The sequence below is a fragment of the Pleurodeles waltl genome, chromosome 4_2 (assembly GCF_031143425.1).
Source record: "Pleurodeles waltl isolate 20211129_DDA chromosome 4_2, aPleWal1.hap1.20221129, whole genome shotgun sequence".
NCBI classification, from domain to species: domain Eukaryota; kingdom Metazoa; phylum Chordata; class Amphibia; order Caudata; family Salamandridae; genus Pleurodeles; species Pleurodeles waltl.
Window position 1 is genome coordinate 344,008,862 of NC_090443.1, and position 26,793 is coordinate 344,035,654.

Genomic DNA, 26,793 nt, shown 5'->3' on the forward strand with positions numbered 1-26,793 from the left:
ACTTTCTAAAAATGGCATTTTCAAAATTACAGTTTAAAAATCCGACTTCATCATAAGTTAGGATTTTAAATTGCGATTCCAGAGATGCCAAACTTGTGGGGCTGATCTCCTCCCATTTGGAAACTCTGCTTATAAGGTGTAATAAGGCATCTCAAATGTTTTCCTATGGGAGAGATAGGCCTTGCAGCAGTGAAAAACTAATTTAAGAGTGTTTCAGTACTAAGGTGTGTAAAACTTGAAAATACATGTCCAAGGTTTTAAATACACTGCACCCTGCCCTTGGGACTGTCTAGGGCCTACCTTACGGATGACATATGTATCAAAAAGGAACGTTTGGGGTTAGCAAAAGGTTTACTTTCCCAGGTCAAAATTGCAGTTTAAAACTGCACTCACAGGCTGTGCATCGGCAGGCCTGAGAAATATTTAGAGGGCTACTTACGTGGGTGGCTCAATCAGTGCGGCAGACCCATTGGTAGTATTTTGTTTCCAGGTCCTGGGCACGGGTAGTGCAGTTTACTACAGACTTATAAGTAAATTTAATATGCCAAATGGGTGTATGACACTGTTACCACTTCTTAGGAAAAGACCCCAAGCACATTATCACCGGTTAGCAGTGGTAAAGTGCACAGAACCCTACGGCCAGGAAAAATGAAGTCAGCACAAAACGGAGGTCTGAAGGCAAAAAGTTAGGGGAAACCATGTCTTGGAAGCCAGGTCTAACAGGGCATATTTCAACTACTCCTCCAATCACAATCCCAGTCCATATTATTTAGTAGACAAAATGCTCACACCTCAGGTAGCACAGAATATCTACTAAATTGGGATGGCAGGGTGCTTATCAATGCACTCCTCTGACCTACTGCATTCACCCCAGAGCAGGAGGGGCAAGATCCCAAGGACTGTCCCAGCTTCTGCTACAGCTTCACCATTAGAATCTGCGACAGTGTTTATGGTTGCTCTTTCTCTCATTAGTCTTGCCTTTGCTGCACTGCCTGGCTCCCTGTTTGCAGCATGCACAGGATTATTGGTTTTCTCGTTGCTATCTCTGGCACTAGATCTTGCCCAGCTCCTGCTATGGAGTAGTGGAGAACCCTCAGTCTGAAGCAGCCACCAGCAAATGAGGCAAGACAACTACAATGATTGCAGTGTTGTTCTGTGAGTGTGCATGCTTTTGTGAGACTGCGAGAGAATATGAGAAAGTGTAAGAGTATTATGAGTGTGTCTGTGTGTGAGTCCAGTGAGTGAAAGTGTGAGTTCGAGTTTGTGAGTGTGAATGACCGTGTGTGTGTGGGGTGTGCGTGTATATCAGTGCGAGAGGATGACAGTGCACGTGTGTGTTTTGGGGAGAGGCTGTACATGTACAAGAGTGTTAGACAGTGTAGGAGTGTGAGAGTTCAAGTGCTTGTGATACACCTTAAACGTGTGAGAGGGTGTGAATAATTGTGTTTTAGAATGACTGTGGGTTTATGTGTTTGTGAGGGTGTGTGTATGAACATGAGAGTGTACAAATAATGAGCTACATCGTTACAGAAACAGCAGCAATGACATACAAACAGCAGAATGAAGCCATCGCCCTATATGTAGAACACTCAACCATACTAAGCATTTCTAAGATGATGCAACGCTCGGGGACTGTGGCTGGGGAAGTCCAGCTCCTAACATGTTGTCTGACGTTTCACGCCAGTCTTGAATATCACCAAGCACCTTTCCATCAGTTTGTACCATTTTTATCTCCTGGTCTGTTTTTACACCCAATAAGCATAAGGTATGCATACCATGTTCCTTGGCAGGATATCATGCCAATGTCCCACCATAACTTGTAAATGTTATCTCACACACCTTGGATACCTGAGACGGCAATGTCCATAGATGTCAGCAATCACTGGACCCATTTGCAATACCTAGGGACGGTCTACCAGCTGCGCACTCCCATCTTCGCATCTTCCATCCCGGAAGTGCAGTGAGGGCTTAGTGATTAATACTCTACATAGGAATCTAGGTTTGGTACCAGTCAGCAAACTCCTCACCTGGGACATGTAGTTACTGGAGAGGTGAGCGAGGGCTCCCCGGGAGGAGGAGTGGTGTGCATGGAAAACTTAATATAAATAGTAAATGTGAATGTTCGGAATAATGAATGGCCACCTAGATCCCGAAAGGGAATACAGGCAGATCCCAATAGGTGGAATGCAAAATACAAAGAACTAAAGCCCATTTTTAGCATTTTTTTATGCAACGCAGTAAGACCCCTAGCTGCGCTGCTCTGCTCTGCGTGAAAGGGTGAAGGCAGGAATGCACCATCTCTATCAAGGCATGGCACATCCCTGCTCTTTACTTGCTCTGGAGCTCTTTTGGCTGCCTAGTGCCAACGCAGGCACCCTTGCACCATTGTACAAGGGTGCTGCTTTGCAGGCACGATTGTTTTTGTGCAGGAAGGGATGCCTTCCTGCACAAAAACACTCATTTGATGTGTTTCCTCTTTCTACGAGTGCTGCAGTATGTGGCACATTTAGAAAGAGAAAAACATAATGAGAAACCCTGGGAAACCTTAGCATTGTGACAGATTCGCAGGACTACCACTCATGGTAAATCTAGAAATGGGGCAAAAATAATGGGTGGCTGCTTCACGCTCCACCCATGGAACTCCTCCCTGGGGCAGAGTAAAACAAGGCAGCAACTGTGCACTGCCTTGCATTATTCCAGATTTACCAAGCCACGCAGGGCTACGCAAGATGGTGATGCGTTGTTTGGAAAATCTCATGTTTTGCGTTGCCCTGCTTCCCCTTGCGTGGCACAAGGGTGATGTAAAACCTTAGATAAAACTAGCCCTGTAATCCTTGTGAAAGAAATAGTGCTGGAGCCTGAGGAGCAAGACTTCCTAGATGCAGGAATTCAGATTGAAAATAAAGCAGAGAGATAAAGTATCCAAGTCCAGCTTCACTGAAGTGTCTCTTCCGCGCGGAAATAAGGTTCTCACATGGCACCATCACAGGCAGATTAAGGTGTTGCCACAGGGTACGAAATCAAAACCTGAAAAAAGGGTGGCCCCAAAGAAACGGTTTGTGCCAGCGCTTTCCGGCAACAGGGCTCCGTACACCAAGATCACAAGTATGGCTGACACATAGTACCTGGCCTCAGATGCTTCATTAGAGCAACCACACCCATGACTTGACAGCTGATCTGTGTAATAGATTTCCTGGAAACCTAGGAAATCATGTCACTCATTAACAGACTGACTGAGCTGTGAGATAAAGTGAAATCTCTGTGGCACATCCACCTCGTTACCAAACCCACTGAGGTGAGAGATAAGATGTAAACCCAAGCGACTCACTAAGAAACTCACTAAGGTGTGACAAAATGTGGACTCTCTGGGACTCATGCTGTTTCTTTCACAAACACATGGAGGTTGAAGGTAACATGGAGTCTTGAACCTCATGCAGCTCACTATAAAACATGAAGGTGTGAGATAACATAGAGACCTGGGACACGCTAACAAAGTCACTGAGGGGTGAGATAGTATGAGAGCCCTGGAATTCATGCAACTTTTTAACAACTCTGCTGAGATTTAACATAGAAGGATTTGGGACTAATAGACCTCCTGTAGTGTGAAATAACATAGAAGCCTTAAGACTCGTGTGGCCTGTTGACAAATTCACCGAGTTGCGCAATAAGTTGTAAACTCTGAGGGCCATTAATAAAGTCACTGTTGTGTGATTTGCATGGAGCCCCAGGATTTTCACGAATCATAACCAAACTATGGAGGGGAGATAGTAGGGAAGCCCTGGGACCTTTCAGTCTAACTAACCAACCGAATAAGTTGTGAGAAAACACCGACCTCCTGTGGCTCTTAGGGTTCATTATTAAACCCACTGGGGTGTGAGACAACTATCATAGGACTCTAGAACAAGTCCATGGAGGTGTGACATCAGACCAAAGCCCTGAGACTTACCGTGCTGGTGATAAAACGCACTGAGCTGTAAAATAACAGGAAGCCATTGTCACTTACCTGCCTCATAAATATACTCACGGAGTTGTGAGGTAACTGTGAAGTCCTGGGCCTCGTGAGACTTATTAGCAGGTCAACTGAGATATGAGGTAATACAGAAGCTCAGGGATTCAGCACACCCTAACAAACGTAGTGAGGTGTGTCATCACCCTGACACTTATCACACTCATTAACACACCGACTGTGGGGGAGGAGAACATGGACTTCTGGGACTCATACAACTCATTAACAAACCCACTGAAGTGTGAGATAACACCCACAGGAGACTTCTAGCTCTTTAAAAATGCTCTGAGGTGTGAAATTTAAGTGGAAGGACTCATTCATTAACAGAGCCTCTGTGCAATGGGGTAGAATGGAACTCATCCAGCGCATCAATAAACCACTGAGTGTGAGACAACACCCACGATAGTCTTCTAACTAATTATATCTAGGTCATTGCCCTTGCACCAATCATTATTTATGAGGAGGTGGTGCCACCTTCTTTGAGCCAGGAACTTAACACAGGAAGGTTGCCAAACAAAGCCCAGCCCTATAGGCTCACTCATATGGCATAAGAGAGGCTGACTTGCCAGCATCCTCCTGGATTTTTTATTGTTCCTTGAAGGCTGTGCAAGAACATGGGAAATATAATGAAACTGGTCCCATGCTGGGCTTAAAGGTAATTCTGCAGCATAAAAGAGGTAGAGCTCTCAGGAATCCCCCTGCTGGGCCTGTGAGGTCAAGGAAGCATCTTCGTACTGCTGAAGCCGTGATTGTCTTGATTGGAACAGTAGCACATTCTTATAATGCTGCAGGATTATGGTTTTTATATTGCTTTGATAAAAAGTAAAAAAAATCGCCTTGTTTTTGCTCACTGCAGTTTGCCTGTTACTAATGTCCGGCATCTAGCACAAGGGAAGCTCAACTAGGAAGTGTCTTTGGCTTCTACATGTGCTAGATTGTTTTGTTACCGAGCATGTGCAGACTTTCGTTTTCAGTTGATCTTGAAGAGTGGAAGGAATTGGCCTTTTTATCAGCGAGGAAGAGTTAAGTACGTTCTGTATGGATCTTCTATCGAAAGAAATCGAGTGATAATGCCAAAGCCATAAGAAGGAAATAAACATTCTGACACCATCTCATCAAGTGGGAGTGAAGAAGAAGGCGAACAATTGACTAAGGGCCACTGGGGAAAGTATTTTGGAAAAGAGTTATTACCAGAAATGTTTCTCATATCGGAATGAACATGGGATTTGCCGTTTAAGATGAATTTATTACATCTTCAGATGCAGTTTTAAGGCAATTAAAAAAAAAGTTGCAGTATCATTTACCAAAACTTGATCATGTTTTGGATGTGAATGCAATGTTGATAGATTAGCCTCATAAATTAATGTATGGATTTCCTTCAATTCTGTTAATTTCAAAGATCACAGCTTCATTGAAGGACTCCAACAGGACTATTATAATGGTAGTCTCCGTGTTGGCCATGTAGGCTTTGGTTCCCTTTTCTTCAGAGGGTGTCAATAAGTAACTATTGGAAAATTTCGACAGGCCACTCCTCTCTCCGTCTTCCAGTGATTTCTCAAAAACCTTTTGTTTAATTGGTTTGGAAATTGAGAGAGGAGGGTTACAGAGAAAATAATTTTCAAATCATGTTGCAGAGGCTATCCAGAGTTCCAGAAAACTCTCAAATTGAAATCTTATTGTAGGCATTGGGGATCTCTTAAAAAATGATGTTAAAAAAAAGCCTTTGCAATGTCAGTTAGCTACAGTCCTGGACTTTTTGTGGAATGGTTTTGAAAAATGTTTAGCTGTTTACACAGAGCAAAGTGGTCAGCAGTCAGAGGTTTCAGGTAACCCTAGGAACTTCTTAAGGAGGGCGAAGACATGGATAATGGCTATTGAAGAGCATCAGGATATCTTGTCCTATTGCCCACAAAATGACTCCTGAATGGGATTTAATTCATGTCCTTCACGTTTTACAATTACATCCATTTGAACCTCTAGACTTGGTTGATTTTAAATTTCTGACAATGAAGGTTACATTATTGATTACAATTACATCGACTATAAGAGTTGGAGAGTTTGGAGCACTAGTCTATATGACTTTTTTTATCTGTGCTTGATGATGGTATTCTGTTGAACACGAATAATTTTTTTAGTCCAAAATTACTTCTATTACTAATGCAAATCAAGAGATTTTCTTTCCTTTTTTTTCCACATTCATCAATAAAAAATGTGGCATTTATTCAATGTCAAGAGGACGGTTTTGAGCTATCTGAAAAGATATAAAAACTCTCGACTGACAGACCATTTACTAGTGACTTTTTTGGGCCTCAAATAAGGGACATAGGGCATCATATTTCACCTTGAGCAAGTGGATCAGGTTAACAATTGCCCTTGCCAACTCTTTGTCAGGTTTAAAGGTTCCAGAGGGCATTCAAGGAAGGTGGATGAGGGGTGTGTCTGCCTCATGGACAGAGGTGCAAGGACTGTCCTTCACAGAAAATTGTAGGGAAGAGACACAGCCCTCTGTGAATACCTTTAATGAGCACTATGGGCCTGATTACGACCACTGCGGACGGGATTAGTCTGTCCCAAAAGTGACGGAGATCTTGTCCGCCATTTTACAAATTCCATAGAATATAATGGAACTTGTAATACGGCGTGTGGGGTATACGTTGCATTTGGGTCGGAGTATCCCATCCACCAAGGTCGTAATGAGGCCCTATAAACTGATTTGATAAGATTAAAAAAGCTTTTGGTGTGGAAGTCTTAAGTGATATTTCTTCTTAAATCACTTTTATGTTGTACTTAACCAACGTGGTGCAGCATTAAGTGACGTGATGTTTTTGTTTCTTTGGTCAAAGCTCAAAACAGTTGGCTTGGGTATTCCTCATAAGTTATGACTGGTGAGAGGAGAAAGGATTTAGAGGTAATGGCTTGATTATTTACCAATAATCCTCATTAACAAAAACACTGTGTGAAATAATGTGGAAGCCCTGAGACTCATCTCACTCATTTACAAACCCACTGGTGTGTGAGAATTAATCGAAGCTCCGGGACCCCTATCATTTAGACACACAGGGAGGGATCAGTACTGATTATATTACATATTTGTTAATCCTCATATTTAAGAAAAAAGCATTGTGACACCTCCCACCGCCCTCCATTTGCTACCTGCAATGAGGAGAACGTGGAAGGTTCAGAAGTCCTTTCATAACTTCTCTTTAAAGAAATTCCCTGTCCACAGTTTTGGGCTACACATGTAAGATGGTAACAAGTGCATCGGTCTTGATGGTGATGGGACCTTTGGTCTGCGTGTCCATTACAGTTGCATAGTGAAAGGGGCTCCCACGGTACACGGGGCGAGTCGTATGGCAATCGAGGGATGGATGACACGTATTTCAAATGGAGCAATTACATTGAAATATAAAGGCCGGATCCAAGGCCAATTCCCGGCATTATAAGGGTAGTAGGAACCGCTCTGTTTTGAACAACCTTTTACACCACATTGGGAAGAAGTCGGATTAAAAGGGGATGAACCTGCCCTGAAGTAACTGACTTGGATGTTTTTTTGTGTACTACTGCGCACGCAGGGGATGCTGGGAATGCAATGCTGGCAGATGGGTATTGTGCTGAAGCTTAATGAACTTTATTGCGTATTATTTCTTTACGTTGTTCTGTACCTGAGTTCCAAACCCTCACCTAAAGTTAGACTTGGTTGCTGGGCCAGACATTTGGGCAGTGCAGTTGTACACACGGACATTGGACCATCATGGAACGAGCTGCCTCCCAGAGACCTGCCCAGTAAGTAGTGACTGCCTCAGACCTCGGGATAAGGCATGAGGGGTCCTCGGGCTCAGACGCCACGAGTGGCCACTGCCCTCGAAAGGCCCTGTCATAAGAGGCATAAAGATGCCCCCTGCAGCTTCTAATGCCCCAGTCCTTCAGGGGGGAATACAGCCCGCTACCAATGACTATTTGTGTTACACCACTGCGTCTGGGGCGGCCCCAGGGACATGAGCTTGTATATGAAGGGGTTATAAATTACATTGTCAGTGAGATTCTGACTGTAATGTAAAACGTTTCTGGGAGGCTTGTGGACAATCTATTCCATTCTAGAGAGAGCTGGGTGTTATTAATTCAGCCATATTAGGAAGGTCGGTATCTGTTGGTATCCTTTTCAGTGAACTTTGGGTTCAACATCGTGGCAAACTGCACAACAACTGGAAAATCCCTTGTCTTCATCCTGGGCAATATGGGGCCCAAAATATTGTAAACGCCTATATGTACAAAAATCCAACAGAAATAGAAGACACAGCAAATAAACAGAGACGAGTTTCTTTATTCCGATAGATGTTTAAGGCATGCAGTAAATCACGTGAGAAAAGAAATCAACATTTTATAAGATACAAGCTCTTTCCTGTTAATCAGCAGGTGAGCCCCTGTTTTCCGAACACCCAACAGCCCTTGTTATCTAATTTCATCATAATTTAGCGGAGAGACAGAGTCCCCCTGTACTGGGGCTTAATCCGAGCACAGGGCTGTGGAAACTGGGAGGCCCGATTTTGACAACAATTCCGTGAAGGCATTTGGGAGTGCCTGGGAAAGCCAGAAGTGCACCCCAACCCCTATTTTAGTACAATGATGTTTTAGAGTTAGGGGGCTTGTGTTTGTTTACATTTAAGCAGGTGGGAATGGTCGGAGCTGCCTCTAGTCATCTAGAATTTTCTGAAACTGCACAGGTTGTTTGTCACCGCACTCGAGCAAGACGTGTCTCTTCAACTTTTGGGTTTTGTATACGCACTTAGGTGGCTCTGTCACTTTATCAAGATCACACTGAATGACGTTATAGGCTGCTCCGCTCTCCACATTTGTATACATTTTAGTGATGCATATTGCCAAAATGGTTTCTGGTTTTTCATTGATGAATTTGTGTCTAGGTATACAGAAAAGTCCTTTGTTTATTTTCATATCCTTGATGGTCTTGGTGCAGAAGTCCTCGCCCACCAGGTTGGGGGCCACTTTAACAATGTGTTTCTCCTGGAAGTCTTTCCAGCGGTCGGCAGAGGCTGGGCTACAGCCACACAAAGTGGCGACGGCCACTAGGGAGAGGATGAGTGGAGACATCTTCAAAGAAGAGACCTATGGGTGAGAGAAAGAGAGAGTGAGCTGGACAGCAGGCCTGGCTTTGCGAGATGTAGAGACTATGAGTGGAAGGACTGGACAGGAAGTGACTGTGACGTGAGACTAGTTATTAACAATGGGACAGAGAGTGGGTGGAGGCAAGGAACCAAGGAATTGTATCTGAGAGAAGAGTGAGTGACAAGGAGACCAGAGACATGTGGGTCAGAGAAGAAGTGAATAAGAAAGCTCAAAACCTGTGGGTGAGGGAGCAAGACATAACTGGGAGAACATGGCACATGTGCGCAAGGGACGAGATGGTGACGCAGGAGAACAAGTTCCTGTGCACGAGAGAAGGTGCCGCAGTGACTGGTGGTACAGGGTACCTGTGTATGAGAAAAGACACAATGACTTGAGCGAACAGGCAAGCGATTCAGAGAGGTGACTCTGAGTAACACTGGAGCAAATATGGAACATATGCCTTTACTGGCAGTGGCAATGTGCATAGTGGTCAGGAGTTACAGAGAAGCTTGTGGTTCTAGAACAGTCACTCGAAGCAAGATTAGTAAGGTCAGGAGTTTGCACATATTCAGAAGACGCTTAACCATTCATACACAGGAGGATACATCACTGGAGTAAACATACACAAACATGAAACTGTGGCAGACAGGAAAAGGGAAGAAGGAGGGCCCTTTGTTCAGCAGCAGGAGAGGCAGAATCCGTTAAAAGAGACAACATTCAGTGCTTGGCAACCACGGCTATTGGGTTTCACTCTAATTTGAACGTGTTTGGCTCCCCGGCCCCATCGATGTTGTTTCCCTTTGCCCCGGTCCCTCAGGAGATAGGCCCCAATAGGGAGAATGGTGCCTTTACCCCCTCCCTTCCTTTTGTTGCTGCGGTCCTTTAATCAAGGGAGGGGGGGTGGCTGGCGTCATTACTTGACTGTCTGCCCTCTACCTTGTCGGCTGGGGGGGCTAGTTACAAGGCGCCCACATTCCTCTAACAAAAACCTAAATGTCAGGTAGATTTGTGTACACAATCCAAAGGAGGGATGCAACTAGACCCAAACTTTGGGCGGGCTAACAGGTCAACCATTGGAGGGGTAGCTAACACTTCAAACAATGGGGCGTTACTTTCTTTGGACCCAGCAGAAGTAAATAGAGTGATAAATTGTGCATATTAAACATAGTGATGAAACATGACAGGACAGAAATAAGCATGTTTTAGTGAATTTGCCAATGTCTATTGGTAACTAACAATATTTTTACAGAGGGCAATGAGTTATTTGACAACTAAAAAGCTACAGCGACAGATTTCCGTACAAAGCACTGAAGAACCAGTTTTTGCCAAGTTGTTATAAGGCAATTGCCCTTTTTGCCAATTCTCTGGGGATTCCTTCTGTGAAATGACAATGAGCGAATCAAATATTTTTAATTTCATCTTCAGAAAAACCCTCCTGTCTGACTTTTGACAAAAAGTATGCTTTCTGTCTGCTCATTGGGATGTTAAAACATATGCTTATTTGAGGCCACACACATGTACGTGCCTCAGAATATTGAGGTTAGTGGGTTATCATACCTGATTTTGGAATTTGTGACTGGCAAAGCTCAGGTCTGATTCCTAATGTATCTTCTGTTACTCCTGAGACTGAATATGCAAGTGCCAATCAGATGACAATATTAACGTCTGTTAATAACTCTGCTTCTAGACTGTGCTGTGCTAAAGTATAATAAAATAGTTATTATTAGAACTCCATGTTGAACAGGTATCATATGAGATGATGGAGCTACACCCACCAGGCTGAAAGCAAAGGCAAAAACAAGTAGTTGCCCTGAAAAAAACTTTGCAACAAATGGTGTTCTAGAATGCAAAGGATGCAAGTATTCTTCATGCATCAAAACAGAATGTGTGACTGATGGGCAATGTCCTCGAAAGAGGCTACTCCAATAGACATGATGTCTCTTAATAGTATATGTTATTATAACAGCAACCATATTTTTAAATCTCTTCTGAAGCCTGCAGCACATAAAGGGTCAAATCTACTTAAAAATCAATGTTGTTACTACACGCTTAGCATGAGAAAGATGGTGGGGGAGCTGACACAGCCTGTTGAGTTCTAGAAGTCGCTCCCGCTATCCACGAGGGGGCAAATTTCAGTAGCGAAGATGGTCTTCCTGCTGCGATAACTCTATGTGTTGCAGATTGTGATGTGCTTGCCCTCCCCTCCACAATCATGCAGTTGGATAAACTGCTGGGGGATGTAGTCTGGGCTGGTGGATGGAGTAGGTTCTAATTTGACATGTTTAGGCTCCCGTAGGGGAATGGACACCTCCCCATTCCTGATCTTTTTTTTTTTTTACTGTGCAGCATCGCAACTCCAGCCCTTGGACAGTGGCTAGAAGACGACCTGAACTTGGAAAAATGCTCACGCCAAGAACATACGACCCACACATGATTCTGAAGGTTCTTATGGTGGGAAAAACAGAACCTGACTCCCTACCATATTTATGCAACAAGTGGGTCACGTTTAGCTCAGGGTGGTGACGGTGGCCCTATGCAGGGTGGCATATGCAGAAAATGTTCCCATCTGGGCACATATAAAATTGCTACTGGCCCTGTGTCTAGCGCTTGAGGGCACCCACTAAATATATCAAAAACCTATACATGCAAGTTATGAGTGGAGTAGTTACTTATAAAGTGCCCTATGGCTGAACAGACTAATTATCAGAAAAAATAAGAGGATAATCATTAAAAAGATGAAGTTTAAGAGCTTTTCAAACATAGAATAGTTCTGTATTTTGTGCAGTCCAAGAAGAGTGTATTCCAAATAGAGGAAGCAACAAGAGAAGGAGCATCCCTCTCTACACCCTCACCAAATGTTTCTAAATCAGGGGACTAATAGCAGGCTGCAAGGTCCCAAATGAAGGGATTGCTTAGATTTGGAGCAAACACATAAGCAGCATGGGTCCTTTTTCATAACAGACTTCGTGGGCAAAGTGGAGTGTCTTATAATGGATCTTTCTAGAAACTGTCAGCCAGTGCAGCTTAGGGAGAGCCTCGGAGACCCTATGGAATTTCGTGAAATTCAGGACCTATCATGATGCCATATCCTGAACACCTTGAATACTGTAAATAGCTGACTCAGGAACACCAATATAGCAATAATTGGGATTATTCAATCTAGAAATGATGGTAGTATTAACAACACAAGCTTTCAAGTGGCACAGGATTCAAACAAGGCTTTGTAGATTTTGAGGGGAGTGATAACTGGGCCTTTCAACCCTTTTGATCTATCCCCAGGCACTTTAAATGAGCCACAGCACAAAATAAAATGATGGATGTAGTGTAGAAACTTTTCAAACACTCACCCACAGTCACAGATCTGGGTTTAATCCATTGCTCGTCACATCACCCCACTTTGGACCCAGCCATATGCAAATCAGTCTTGACCCTGTTCCCCATGGGAATAGTCTAGCCCAAACTGCCAAACCAGGTCCTCCCTGGACTGGAAACAAGCATTCTGAGACCAGTTTCGCGGTATCACCCCTGCTCAGCAAGGCTAGCGGGAAAGGGACCCACGTCTGGGTATACCCTAGCTACTTAGGGTGCACATAGCAACATCACAAAATAAAATGATGGGCAGTGTTGAAGCTTTTCAACCACTCACCCCTAGTCACAGATCTGGGTTTAATCCCAGTGTTTGAAAAGTTTCAGCATTCCATCTGCACCCAGCCTTCCCTGCGGCTGGTTTCATGCTGGCAGCAGCATAAAAGCAGCAGTAGGATTGGACGGAGCGCCCAGCCAGGGCGCTCTGAGCAGAGTGGGAGCCTCTGCCTGATTTCTCCAACCCAGCACTGCGTTGCTGGGTTGGAGAGAGCCTAGTACGCATGTATGTTTGGCCAGACCGGGACGGCAGCCAAACATACATGTACACTGAGCCTGTCACGCCTGTGGCCCTGCTCCTTTTACAGTAAAAACATAACCATAGTTTATTATGTTTTTACTGTAAATGTTATGCAGCTGCTGCTGCTAGCAGGGGTGGGGGGAGAAGCTCATTCACCATAGCAGAGGAGCCACCTCTACTATTTGGCTAAATGGGCTTCAGCCTCCCTGTCATGTGTCTTAGCCCGGGCTGCAACTGTGCTGTGCTGCAGATGGGGAGCAGTGGCAGACTTCTATAAATAATTTCACAAATCCACCAGAAAATGAAGTATGTTAAATATGGGGTTTGTAGCCCTGAATGTGTGAGTCTACAACTATTTTGTGAGCCTTTCGCTGTCAGGTAAATTAATATGAAATACAACGTATATAAATACAGGTTAAAGTAATTGATGGGGAATGCATTATTTCATTATAAGGGACTTCTCAATTGGTTAATGTCTCTGCAGATGTCTGTGTGTGTAACCAGACAGGCGCAATCTGCATCCTGCTAAGTGCATGGGTGATTAGTGAATGTGTGTTTATAGTGCCGCGAGGCCCCAGCCTGTGATTGAAAGCACCATGAATATGCTAGTGTTTATTTTAAAATTACATGAAACTAAAGGTAGTGCTCAAGCCAGGCATTCAGTTTGAAGCTCTCTTGGACTCTCGAACTCTAAACAAGCCGAGCGTTTGTGGTTACTCAAACCTCATGTGCCAAGAATTAAAGCTAAAGCATTAACCTTCAATGTGTAAAACACAAGAGAGACAAAAAACAAACATCTAGTGGCCGAATTCCACATTGTGAAGTCAGAAAACCTGGTCACGGCTTCCCCTGCTTGACCAAATAGTGTGATTGTACGCATTTATTTTATTTCATTGTGCCTTTTTTTTTCTATATATTTGCATATGAGAGCACTTTGAAGTACATGAACTCAGGATGTATGCTGTACAAAAACCTCTTGCCTTTGATTTAATATTTTATAGGTTGCTCCATATTAATAAAAATGTAGGTCACATTTAGGGTGCACGTCAACAAACTTGTCTCTTAGTTCACTAATGGCAATGTAATCAGGCCTGTGGGGCAGGGGGGAGTGTGAATTTTTCTAGATTCCTGTTTAACAACTATCACTTTTAACAAATGTGCCTCAATGCAGTGATGTACTCTTCTGTAAAAGGTAAAATGCTTCAGCACGGTACCAAATATATATATTTTAATTAACAAGAGATTTTATCATAATTTTACATGATGTTTGCTGGACGATTTACATGCCAAACATGTTCATGGATCAGCTTGTGCACCGGGTCTCAAAGCTAAGCCAGACACTCTGCTTGCGTTGATTTGGCTGTGGCTTGGCTCTCTGTGATAATTTGTTGGCTTGCTCTCTATATTACATACAGTATAAGATAGGCTACTGCATCCCAAAAACATTTACAGGTAAAGAAGTATTTGGTTTTTCAGTGGTTCTCGTGCCTCCTGGTGTCATACTCTTGCTCCTTAATCAGCCCACTTGTAAGGTGCTCATAAATAAAATGGACCCTGATTGGGAAATGTGTGGAGCAGAATTCCTGGGTGAAATTCCATTCAACACAATTATAAGAGGCCCAGGGTACCTGCACATGGATTTACTAGGTGTGGAAACAATGAACCAGATTTTACCAACTGGAAAACCCAGCATGTAAATCACTGTGGGAAAACCTTACTTTTCTGCACAGACTCTGTCTTTGACCCTTGCCCAAACCTCAAAAGCATGCTCCTGTCTGCCAGCCAACATTTTCCACCCTTTCCTTCATCCTCCTTCCTTCCAACTGCGCCTTACAACACATTTTTACCACAGCCATTTGGACATTTTTACTACCTGCTCAGAGCAGGTGCTAAATGTTTGTGTTAAACCCTACAGAAAAAGGAATACAATGTTGAACATGACCTGATAAATCCTGGTCTGCACAGTAATTCCCAATTCCTCATGAGTTAACTCAAAATGGTGGTTGCTACCACACAGTACTGGTAATTACTGGTGCTGAGTTTGCACCCCACCAGTTCTGTGCAACCTGTAATCCGGGTAATGGTGGCCCATTTAAAGTAACACAAAAGAATGATGGACAGAGTGCTGAAACATTTCAAACACTCACCCCCAGTCACAGACACAGATCATTCTTGACCCTGCTCCCCATGGGTACATTTGAGCCCTAACTGCCAGGCCAGGTCCTCTCTGGACTGGAAACAAGCAACCTGGGACCAGTTTTGGGCTATCACCCCTCATCAGCCAGGCTAGCTTGAATCCAGTGGCACAGTGAGCAAGGGACCCATGTCTGGGCATACCCTTTCTACTTAGGGAAACTTTAGCAATACAGAAGGATGATGGACAGAGTGCTGAAACTTTTCAAACACTCACCAACAGTCACAGACCTGGGTTTAATCCATCTTTCTTTTGCTCACCATGCCATCCCAATTTGGATCCAGCTTCCAGCTGTATCCAAATCAGTTGTGACCCCCCCCCACCACGCGCCACCCATTTTCCCTCCTGCGAGCCGTGACTGCCAAATGGGCATTGCGCCCCTGATACAAACCCATGGCTTGCCACTGGGAGGCCAGCCCCAGCTCAGCTTCTCAGAGAAAACAGTGCATTGTTAGCCCTGTTGCAGGAGGTCCCTCCATCATGGAGGGTGCGCTTTGAACTTCCTGCAAAGATAACCTTCTTTTCGCACTTTCAAAGAAATGTAATCTGGACTACAAATCCAAGGCTACATTTTCTGAGAAGCAGAATGGCACAGTGTCAAGCTGCCTTAGATGTGCATGAGTGTTTGTTCCCTTTTCAGTTTGGCTTTTCCACAATAATGAGCCATAAACTGCACTTTTGGGTATTTTGGTACAATCCTCTAATGCTAGTTCTCAAGGGCTAAGGGCACGCCAGATTTGATGGGTTATTTTTATAATAAGAGCTAGCCATTGACTCTAGAACCCCAGCAACAAGGTACTACCACTAATTCACAGAAGTGGCAAGTGCCTTCTTTACAGGATTTGACTTCTAGGGGCAAACGAGATAGAAAAGCCATGGATTACTTTATTAGAGTGATGTAGATTTAAAAACCGGGATATCGATAACACGTAATTGACCCAATACTTGGTTTGCTCAGTATGTGCCTTGCCTGTGTAAAAGAATGTGACTTCTATTATTTTATGATTAAATATTTTAGCAAAATGCAACAGCTCTGCTTTTAAACATGTTTCCACCAAATATGGACAAACTAATTTATTTAGTAGTTGTAACACAGTATCAGGCCACACATCTAGGACTGTCACATGAATGCTTAGGGTTGCAAATGCAGCATCATCAGGCTTTCGTCCTCAATTCTAGAATCTATGCTACTTTAAGGAAGGGTAGAAGAGAGTTGTATCTCTGGACCAATATGTTTCTCAGTATTGGTGCAAGGAGTTCCACTGAAAGTATAACTGGGAATTGAACTTGTGGCGAAAATAGCAAGATTATGTCGATAATCAGTGGAAGTTTTTCCATTCAATGAACCAAACAGATCTCATGCCATACTTCAGAATTCGGAATGAGACAAATCGTAGTGCATTTTCCAGGCATATGGCTCATCCCCAGGGAACGCATATCATTTAATTACTAAAGTATCTCAGAATCCAAAGGTGATAGCATCCATCCCATAATTCTAGCAGGGAATGTATATTTGCTTCATACAAACAACAACCGATCAGATGCTTTTTCTGTGGTTGCTGTTGTTTTGCCAATGCTGGATACTTCAAGGGGAAGGGACAGAGAACACATGCTTTCAATCGTGGCAAGATCTCTGCTACTCTTATTTTGTGTAGATGTTACTTCTTGCAGGCCACAAACCATCCTGCTCATGCTTGCTCAAACAAGTGGGATGAACACAACACCCTCTCTGTTAAAAGACTTACAAATCCAAATCAGACACACAACAACATGGTTACAATGGCCTGTGCATTAAGAAGCCTTCACAAGCAACACAGGCACGCTGAGGGACAGGTAAGACAGCTAAAAGGGTGTCTATCACTATCTAATATTACATCCCTTTGACTTGGGGCTACACACAAGTGTCCTAGCAATCCTGTTACCAAATGAACAACACCATTATGCTACATATGACCGACGGCTCTGGTGAATCAGATAGGACTTGACCGCCACCATTATGCTACGTATGACTGATGGCTCTGGTGGATCAAGAAGGAACGATCAGGGGGAAATTGCTATGTGCTCAAACCTGTACACTGCTTATATTGCACTGCCTATAGGTTTTAGCCATGGTCCCCTGTAGGTTACCCATCAGAAGATTCTCTACAACCTTGGCTGTTAGTAAAGAATCACTTAGACTGTTCACGTCTTTCCTCATCGACCAGTCTCACAACGAAAAATGGCATCAACTTCGACTTGCATCCCTATGTGGTGTTTTGCAAGGATCTACACTCTTGGCAACTCTCTTGAAGCCCAAATTTTTCCAATGGCAAATATCTTGTAAAGTTTTGACTTAAAATACCACTTTAAAATTGATTATACTCCAATTCACACATGGCTATCTAATATATCTGGTGGTTTCCTTGCCCATGAACTGCCTAACTCATGTTCAAAGACAGATGCCCCAGAACTGGGTAAATGTGGACACTTCAACAAGAGAAGCCAGGGCAATGGGTTTAATGACCCAACAATTCTATTACTTGATTGTCCATTCTCCAAGGGCATTCACCAAATCCCTTTTCCAAATTTCCGCAACTATGGAGTTATATTTGCTTCTTTCTAACTTCTTGCTTATTTCACAGGAGAACACCACTAAAACTCCTTCTTCCACCTACACATCCTCTGTGGGATCTTACCTCTATCTCTCACTCTACAACCAATCAACCTTGTGGTATCAGAAGACATTTCTGGAATTGGCTATTGCAACAGACTGTGTGAAGGCCTTCATGCTAAAACAATGATAAATCTCCAAAGCTTGCAAAATCATTGCCGCCCATCTCACTCTCAGGCTGAGCAGCGCAGAACACACCTCTCCCACACTGATGACACCTGCTGGCTGCCATCCCATGAAATGGTAAGCTAAGACTCCATGCCTCTTTTATGAAGCCTTCCAACTTAGAGCATCAGCTTACCTTGTGTCAGGTACTGGTGGCCCTAGAGACACTCTTAATATAATCAGTGAATAACATGCAGTTCTTTTGGCAACATGGGACCTTTGTGAGTCAGACTAGAACCGTTTATCGTAAAAAAAATGGAAGAATAAGCACATTAGAGAGTGAAAAGCAGACAGTGTCTTCAGAGAGACAAGGGGAGCAGAAGGCCTCCAGGTGAAGAGTAGGAGAAGGTCCGTTCAGACAGATGGGAAGAGAGGTTGCTTCAGAGAGGCAGAGTAGGGGGAGAGGGTCAAACCAGAGAGAGAAAATGAAAATGTCTCCTTTAGCGAGAGAGAGTGAGATATCCAACACGGGGAGTAGGGAAAGAGGAGCTTGAACTAGTGCATGTGCAGTCTAGTGAGCTGATTCATAGTAAATGTATTTTTTTCAAGTATACAGAATACCTTTTGAAAAATGAATTTTAATCTTTTAAGTGTCGCTGCTGATAGACAAAAAGCATCGTCTCCCAGCCTTTGGAATGTGAGTAAAACCCACAAGGGGGCCAAGAGCACACTCGGCATCTTAGAGTGGGGAGTCCTTGAGTGCTCAGGAGCACGTGGACTACAGGCAACCATGGAATCCAGGGCAGAGGAGCAGTGAGGATCACTGTTTAAAGAGAGTGCTGATTGCCCCCTATCTCCAGTGATAGGAAAAGGCAATGTGTGGGCACCCAACGTGAGGACTAATAGTAAAGGGAGCTCTCTCAAGCTAGTATTCTATGTGTTTAAAGGTATTAGCACGTTCCATGTGTCTGCTACCAGCATTAATATCGGGGCACTTTACTGGGAGAAATACAAAATGAAACAATGAGTAGGAATGAGGTCCGGAAAGGTCAGACCTTCTAATATACTCACTTGCGGTGTTCTCTGGTGCGCAGACAGATGCGATGTCGCCTCCCGATTGGCACTGCTAGAGCTGGTACCTGATGCTGGGCACTGACGAGTCACTGTTTTCGTAGGGTCTCAAAAGAAAAAGGCAAATTTACAAATGTAAGTTGTAAGAATTTATTGTAGATATTTTACTGTTTACTGAGATTCTAGTAGCAAAACGTGATTCTCGGAGCCACTCTTAGGGAAGAGTGTAAGGTCCTACGGACCAGATGCTTCATTGGCCGTAGGCAGAGCGTGTGGCATGTGCATCTTTTCTCATGGAAGGCAGCACTGGGTTTAAGTGAGGATGCTTTCCCTCTGCTTATAGTGGAGAGGATTCAACCCCTGAGATCATACACTGAGCGGATATCAACTGAGAGGATCCACCCATTTTAATGGAAGGATCCAGTCTCCTACGTCTGAGATCCAAGACCAGGAGCAATTATAAAATGAAGATCTCTAAAATTATGCTAATAATTCCCTACAAAGTTAATTCACTCCACATCCTCACAAATTAAAGCATGTGGTGCCATCCTTCAAGCAGGTTGAAGACAATACAAAACTCCAACACCGTATGTGTTACTCTTCACTGCCTACAAGAATGCAACCCTGGATGTGAAAACAAAGAATATCTTCCATCTCATCTGCTGACCAATTTGGCAATGTGGAAAGGAAGGCAGGTGCTTTTCAGTTTGTTGAGGGGGAGCTGCTTCAGGGGGGTCCACCTGTTCAAATGCATGATATCTGGATGTCTGCTTACTTACACTCCTGAAAATTAGGAACTTAGGGCCTGATTTAGAACTTGAAGGACGGGTTACTCAGTCACAACGGTGACTGATGTCCCGTCTGCCAAAATTTAAATCCCATAGGATAGAATGGGTTTTAGATTTCAGCAGATGGGTATCTGTTACCTTGTGATGGAGTAACCTGTCCGCAGACTTCTAAATCAGGCCCTTAGTTTACTCTGGTCATACAGTGAGACAATAAACAAGCTGCACGACCCCAGAAAGTGAAGAAATAAACATCAAGACAGACTTTCTTGTTTCTAAAATATTTTCGCCTTTGCTAGGGTTTGAAGGATTTGTTAACTTCAGCATGTTTGGTACAACCCATAAAGAAATTCCTTCAAGACAGCCTTTTGGAACTTACCTCAGCTCGGCTCTTAGTCTGGCTGTGAGTTAAGGAGGCTAAGAGCTCCTTTATAAGCAGGTTCAATCCTTTCCAGGGTATCACGTGATACACGTCGAAAGAAGAGGATTAGTCAGAACCGCTGCCTGAGAGTCCAATCATGGAGCTCCACGCAGCTTCTAGGCTTCTGCCCTATACGTCATTTTTGGCAGGGTACCATCAAATACAAATTTGCTGGAGTTTTTCCTTAAAGTCTGACTTCCTTGTTTTGTGCAAAGGATTGATTGGTAGGTACAGGCAGCATACTTCATATTTATGTACATTTGTGCCTTTTCCCAAGGACCACTTCACTTCCTTGATAGTTATATGCAAATGGGGTACCTGGCTATGTGCTGAAAAGTCTGTAGGTATTCAAACTATTATGCAAAACATGGAAAGAGAATCTGTACTTCATGTGAGCTAAATTATGCAACAGTGAAGAAAAGACAATGGCCATTAAAATGTCTGTTCATGCGACTGACTATGCCTTGTAGGCAAACATGCCCTTCAGTTGTGAATGAACAAAGGGGCAGACAGATATCTGTGCAGGGTCATATGCTCATTTCATATTTATGTTATTTATGAATAGAAACAAAGGCTCAGTTTAGGAATGATTTGAGTTCAGCTCATTGACTGCACGGTATTCTCTGAATAGACATCGAAGCATTTGGCCAGACCCATGTTTTCAATTTTGGGGCCGTTTATTCTCAAGATATTGGCCATTGAAGCATTGCTTGAAGTGAACAGTGAACTGGTGTTTCCTGAAAAGCAGGTGCTCAGGTAACTACAATGATAAATCCAAGCTTCATCTCCAACTCGTAAAAACAAGTGCTTCCTTCTCACTACTCTCTCCAGCCTCTCCTCTTTACGGCTTGCAAACAGGGACGGCTTTAGAGCTAGTGGCGCCCTGTGCCACAGTCTTGGCACCCGACACCCCATGACCACCACCTCGGATTCACTCACTTCCACTCCGCAAATGCGCCCTTCATCTCTCAATAGCCCACCTTTCACATAGATTCATTTGCTTTAAAGCGCTTATAAAGGATGGCTTTACTAATCCACTCTGCTATCCACATGAAATTGATCTCTGTTCCTTGCAGCAGGGATATTAACCCTCTACACTACTTTATGGCAAGTCAAAGCTGCTGCTAGACAAAATTCCCATCTCTCTGCCTAGCAGGAACAGAAATCACAAAAGGTATCTTGACATTTTAATGTTTCCTGAATGCTGGACGCACGAGGAACATCTTAGCAGGTGCTTTTAAATCGCAAATGTTGTAAGTTATTGCTAAACACAGTGCCCCCTTGAGGTCAGCGTCCCCAAATCCAGGTCAGTATCCAATGCGGCCGCACCTCTTGCACCTGCCTAAAGCCGGCCCCGTTTGCAATCACGCTGTTTATCTCTCAGACTCTAAAGCTACTCTCAAGAATTATGCTTCCTGACTGTAATCATCCACCTTGCCACTTGGGGAGTAATATTTTCTTATATTTTGCACAAAAGAGTATAGATTAAAGGTTTGTGGTCAGAACAGACTATAAACAGAACACCTCACAAAAAATGAGAGGTTCAGTGGCCGAACAGGAAGCCAACACTCCCACTTCCCTCTACTGAATAGTTGCTTATCAAAGTTTATGCTTAGTTAATTAAACCTTTGTTAAAACACCGAAAGTGGAAAAGTCCTGTTGTCTTGTTTATCTTTTTAACTTTCCTAATCTGCGGTCTGATGGCATCCTGGCGATGGGTGTGCCAAGAACCACCAGAGATAGCAATCTTGTCTGCAAGATAAGTGGGGGAGATGTTGTGATGGCTTTGTAAATGCTGCAGCACTTCGTCCTGACTTCCCCCACAACCCCGATTGTAATCCAGGGTACTGAAGCAACCCACAGACATGCCCCATTGTAATCAGCCAAGATCATTATGGCAACCTATGTTTGAAAACCATTGGGATCATCTTGACTTCTTTGTTCTGCACAAACCACAATTGTGAAATAGACAGACTTGCCAGCTCACACAGAGCCACCCTGTGACACACAATACTGGCTCCCTTCACACGGTCACCCAGTGTGGAGTGGATATCACACTGTGGCAGGGAAAACGAGCTAAAAACCACTTTAAACAGTGGATTTCTAGCTTGTTTTTGGAGGCTTTGAACTGCCGACTTCCATTAGGAAGTGTAAAAACACCCCAGAGTATCGGCACCAGCCTCAACAAGCTTTTTTCTGTATTTGGAGGCGGGGGTAGATACGAGGTGGGGGCAAAAGTGGCTCCTAGGTACTTCTCTGAACGAGGATCTGCCCCCTCCAAAACTCGGTCTCTCCTCACACTGTGAAATTTTTGTTTTAGTCGGCAGGTTTGACTACATAGCCCTCATTACAAACCTGGTGGTCGGTGATAAAGCGGCGGTAATACCGCCAACAGGCCGGCGGTAAAAAAAATGGAATTAATAACATGGCAGAAACCCCCAACACAGACAGCCACTTTAACACTCCGACCGCCACGACGGTAGAAACAAACACTGCAGCAGTAACCGCCAATAGACAGGCGGAAGACAATGTACCGCCCGTACTATTACAAGGCACCAGTCCGCCAGCTTTTCCGGGGTGGTACCAATGCCATCAAAATCACGGCGGAAACTGGAATTGTAAAGGAAACCACTCACCCCTCGTCACCCAACGAGGAACCAGGACGCCATGGAGCCCGAACTACAGGTGTTAGCAATGTTGATTTATCTTCTCATCTACCAGGAATACGAAGGACGGCGGAGACGACCACAGTGATTACTGCACCTAGCACACAGGGGAGGAGAGGAGGGAAAAGAGAGTTACACACACACGCAACATCACCACCCACAACAACACACTCACACATATCCAATCACATCACAGATACACCCCGTGACCCCCTGGAAGAACGCAAGGACCAAATGAAATTAGTTTAACTAGTGTAATATTCGAACAATCAGATAGCCCAAGAGAACAATAAATAAGCAGTATATACAAATATTTACAGCAAGTACACAAGTCCGTACACTGTCCCATTAAATGTGTGTGGACCAGTTGTCCCAAAAAGCATGGGCGAAGCCCACACATGACACCTGCCTCAAAACGGAGAGTACACTGCAGGGGCATCAGGGAAAAAAAAACAGGCACCTCAGGGGGAAGGGGAGGGGGGGCACCTCAGCCGGATGATGGGACTACGCCACTGCTCCTCGAGGGGCACCATGACCACTGCTTGGTCTTTGGGAATACAAAGCCACAGTCTCTCAAGTGGGTGGTTTGCCCACTGCTTGGTCCTGGGGAGTACAAAGCCACAGTCTCTCAAGTGGGTGGTTTGCCCACTGCTTGATCTTGGGGAGTACAAAGTCACAGTCTCTCAAGTGGGTGGTTTGCCCATTGCTTGGTCCTGGAGAGTACAGCGCCACAGTCTCTCAAGTGGGTGACATGTTCAACTGGTTCTGGAGGGGGCTTTGTGCCCAGAGTGCTTCATCCTGCCAAGGACTGGGTTAGTGAATGCTTTTATCCACTGGTTCTGGAGGGGGCTTTGTGCCCAGAGTGCTTCATCCTGCCAAGGACTGGGTTAGTGGATGCTTTTCTCCACTGGTTCTGGAGGGGGCTTTGTGCCCAGTGATGCTGCACCTGGGGTGTGGCAGTTCCTATTCCCTCACCTGGGTGTCTGAGCCATGAGATTTTCAGGGAACAGGTAGCACGATACTCCATGGAGGCAGGGCCATACCTCACCTTGCGGCGACCTAGGCTTTAAACTGCTGGTAGTGCCAGTGCTGGTGTTGGTGTCTCATGTAGTGTGTGCAGGGTCCAGGACGTGTCCTGCAGCCTCGGACGGCTGCCCACTGGGGATGCTGCTGATGTCTGCTTCAGTGGCACTGGCGCACAGGGCAGGTGGCGGTGGCTGTGGCGGTGTCTGCGGCGGAGATGCTGGTGGTGTTGCGTGTGGTGCAGGTGTCTGTAGTATTGGAGGGAGACATCAGGCCGTCTCCTGCAGCCTTGGACGGCTGCCCACTGGGAATGATGCTGGTGACTGCAGTTGTGGGAGCTGCCGTGCAGGTGGCGGTGCAGATGGCGGGGCAGGTGGGGGTGCAGGTGGCGGTCGTTGTGGCGGTGCTCACCGTGGTACAGTTTGCTTGCCAGTCATGAGAAATGGGGGTCACCAGTCCCTCACCAGGAGGCTCCGTGCCCTGAGGTGACTTTCTTTTGCTTTTGTGTCCCTTCCCCACCTTAGTAGTTGCTGCTGGGACCTTGCCACTGTCCTCTTTGGTTCTGGATGAGGCCTTGCTGGGTGGGTGGTGCGGCTTTTTCCTTCTGCATGCTGGCCCCTTCTTTACCTTTGCAGGTGGCATTATCGGGTGGTCCTTAGCTTCAGTAGGTGGCACACTGGCAGCCCTGATGGGTGGCCCCTTCGTTCTTCCTGGATTTGCAGGGACCACAGTGGATGACAATTTGGTGGCCGAGGTGCTGGTCTGGGCTCTAGACATCATGGCCCTGGGGGAAGGATGGGGGGGAGGTGTAGGGAAGAGGTCAATGTTAGCCAGGAAAAGTTTTTTAGACACACTGGGATGGGAAGATGGAGGGGGTTTGGAAGTGGAGGAAGAGGTAGTGGTTGTCGGAGGTGTATGTCTGCTGAGTTTGGGTGAAGGTGCATGGGTTGGAGGCTGTTGTGAGGTGGATGGCTGTTGAGTGGGTGTGTGCCGGCGTTTGTGTACTTTGGGAGGATGCCTCACAGACACACTGGGAGAGGACACGTGTGAATGGCAGTGGGGGTGGTGATTGCACATGAGCGGTGTATAGTGATGGGTGCGCTGGTGATGGAGGTAGTGGCTGAGGATGTAGTGCATGCAGGTGTGAGTGGAGACGAGACAGGGAGGGAGGTTGAGGACGTGGAGCAGGGGGACACAGTGGACGCAGTGGATGTTGGTGTGTCTGCATGGGTGTGGTGCTTATGTGAATGCCTGTGGGATGTGTGGTGCTTATGTTTGCCTCAGCCACTTTTGTGTGTTGATGTGTGTGCATGCTGTTCTGATGGTGTGCTTGGGATAGGCTGAGGTAGAGGGGAATGGGTCTGGGTAGTGGAAGTTGGAGCGGGGAGGCTGGACACAAGGACAATGGCTGCCATCAGTGCTGAGGCCAGAGCCTGAAATGCTCTCTGTTGGACCGCCACACCAGAATGAATGCCCTCCAGGTATGTATTTGTTGGCTGCAAATGCCTCTCGACACCCTGAATGGCATTCAAAATGGTTGACTGCCCAACTGTGAGGGATCTCAGGAGGTCAATAGCCTTGTCACTGAGGGCAGCAGGGCTGACTGGGGCAGGGACTGAGGTGCCTGGGGTGAAGGAGATGCCCACCCTCCTGGGTGAGCGGGCACGAGAAACGCGCTGAGGGGCTGCTGGGAGGGCGGTGCTGGTAGGGGGGGCGGCGGAGGTACCTGTTTTTGCGTTGGGCACAGAGGTAGCCACCACCGCAAGGGAGCTCCCATCAGGGGAGGATTCGCTGTCGATGGTGTCCCCTCCTGTCCCCGTCGTGGAGCTCCGCTCCGTCCCACTGGTGCCTTCAGACTCCATACATTCACCCCCCTGGGCCATGTGGGATGCTGCTCCCTCCGTCTCTGGTGCCTCTGCTGCTCCGCCAGATGATGCTAATGCACACAAGGACAGGGTGACAAAACAAGATGGGGGGGAAAGACAGAGGAGACACACGGTCAATGCCAGCAACACCACTACCGTTGACAGACACAACACACAGGGAGCAGCACTATTCACTAGGCCATGCACTACCAGTTAGTGGGAAAACACCTGCCCATGGGGGACTATGCCTAACCCCATTTGCTGCACACCTGGAACAACCCACAGGAGGCTGACTAGTTGTAGATGGCCACTACCACTATTGGGGTTGGAGTGCCACAGGCCTGCCTAACAAGGGACCTACCCTACCAAGTTCGCCCTGGACTAGGGGAACCCACAGCCCACATCCCCCATCCAGACACCTCGTAAAGCGCGCAGAGTCAGCTGAATGAGACTGTTCTCACCCCTTGTGGCTGCTGTGATGCCCTCAAGCGCCCATCCAACTCCGGATATGCTACCGCCAGGATCCAGAACATCAGGGGGGTCATGGTGAGACAGGCACCCCTTCCACATTGGGAGGCCATCTGGGCCTCCACCGTCTTCTTGCTCCAGCGGCCCAGGTCCTCCCATCTCTTGCAGCAGTGGGTGCGCCGTCTATGATAGACCCCCAGGGTCCGCTCTTCCTTGGCAATGGCACGCCAAATACCATTCTTCTGGTGGGCGCTGACCTAGAAGAAAGGTAAAGGATGAAAGGAAATGACTCTCCCGTCCGGTTCATCATACTCATTGCCCACCACTTCCCACCCATGCCCTCACACACATACACTCACCATCCTCTCATGCAGGCCTCAGCCCCCCATGTATCTTCCATCCACACCACTCCATACATTCATGTCCCATGCATTATGCTCACAGTGTACTCACCTGTTTGTCTGGAGGACCATAGAGTAGCGTGTACTGGGGGAGGACCCCATCCACTAGTCTCTCCAACTCCTCCGAAGTGAAG

At 45.6% G+C, this 26,793-nt stretch overlaps 1 long non-coding RNA gene across 1 annotated transcript; it reads right to left on the reverse strand.

Annotated features, from left to right (window-relative positions):
• Positions 1–8,307: 8,307 nt before the first annotated feature.
• Positions 8,308–20,219, reverse strand: LOC138294141 (uncharacterized). The gene is made up of 3 exons (XR_011203217.1): positions 20,195–20,219; positions 19,031–19,137; positions 8,308–9,127 (listed from the first exon to the last, which is right to left on the reverse strand). It is a non-coding gene; the product is annotated as an uncharacterized lncRNA (long non-coding RNA).
• Between the last annotated feature and the right edge of the window lie 6,574 nt (positions 20,220–26,793).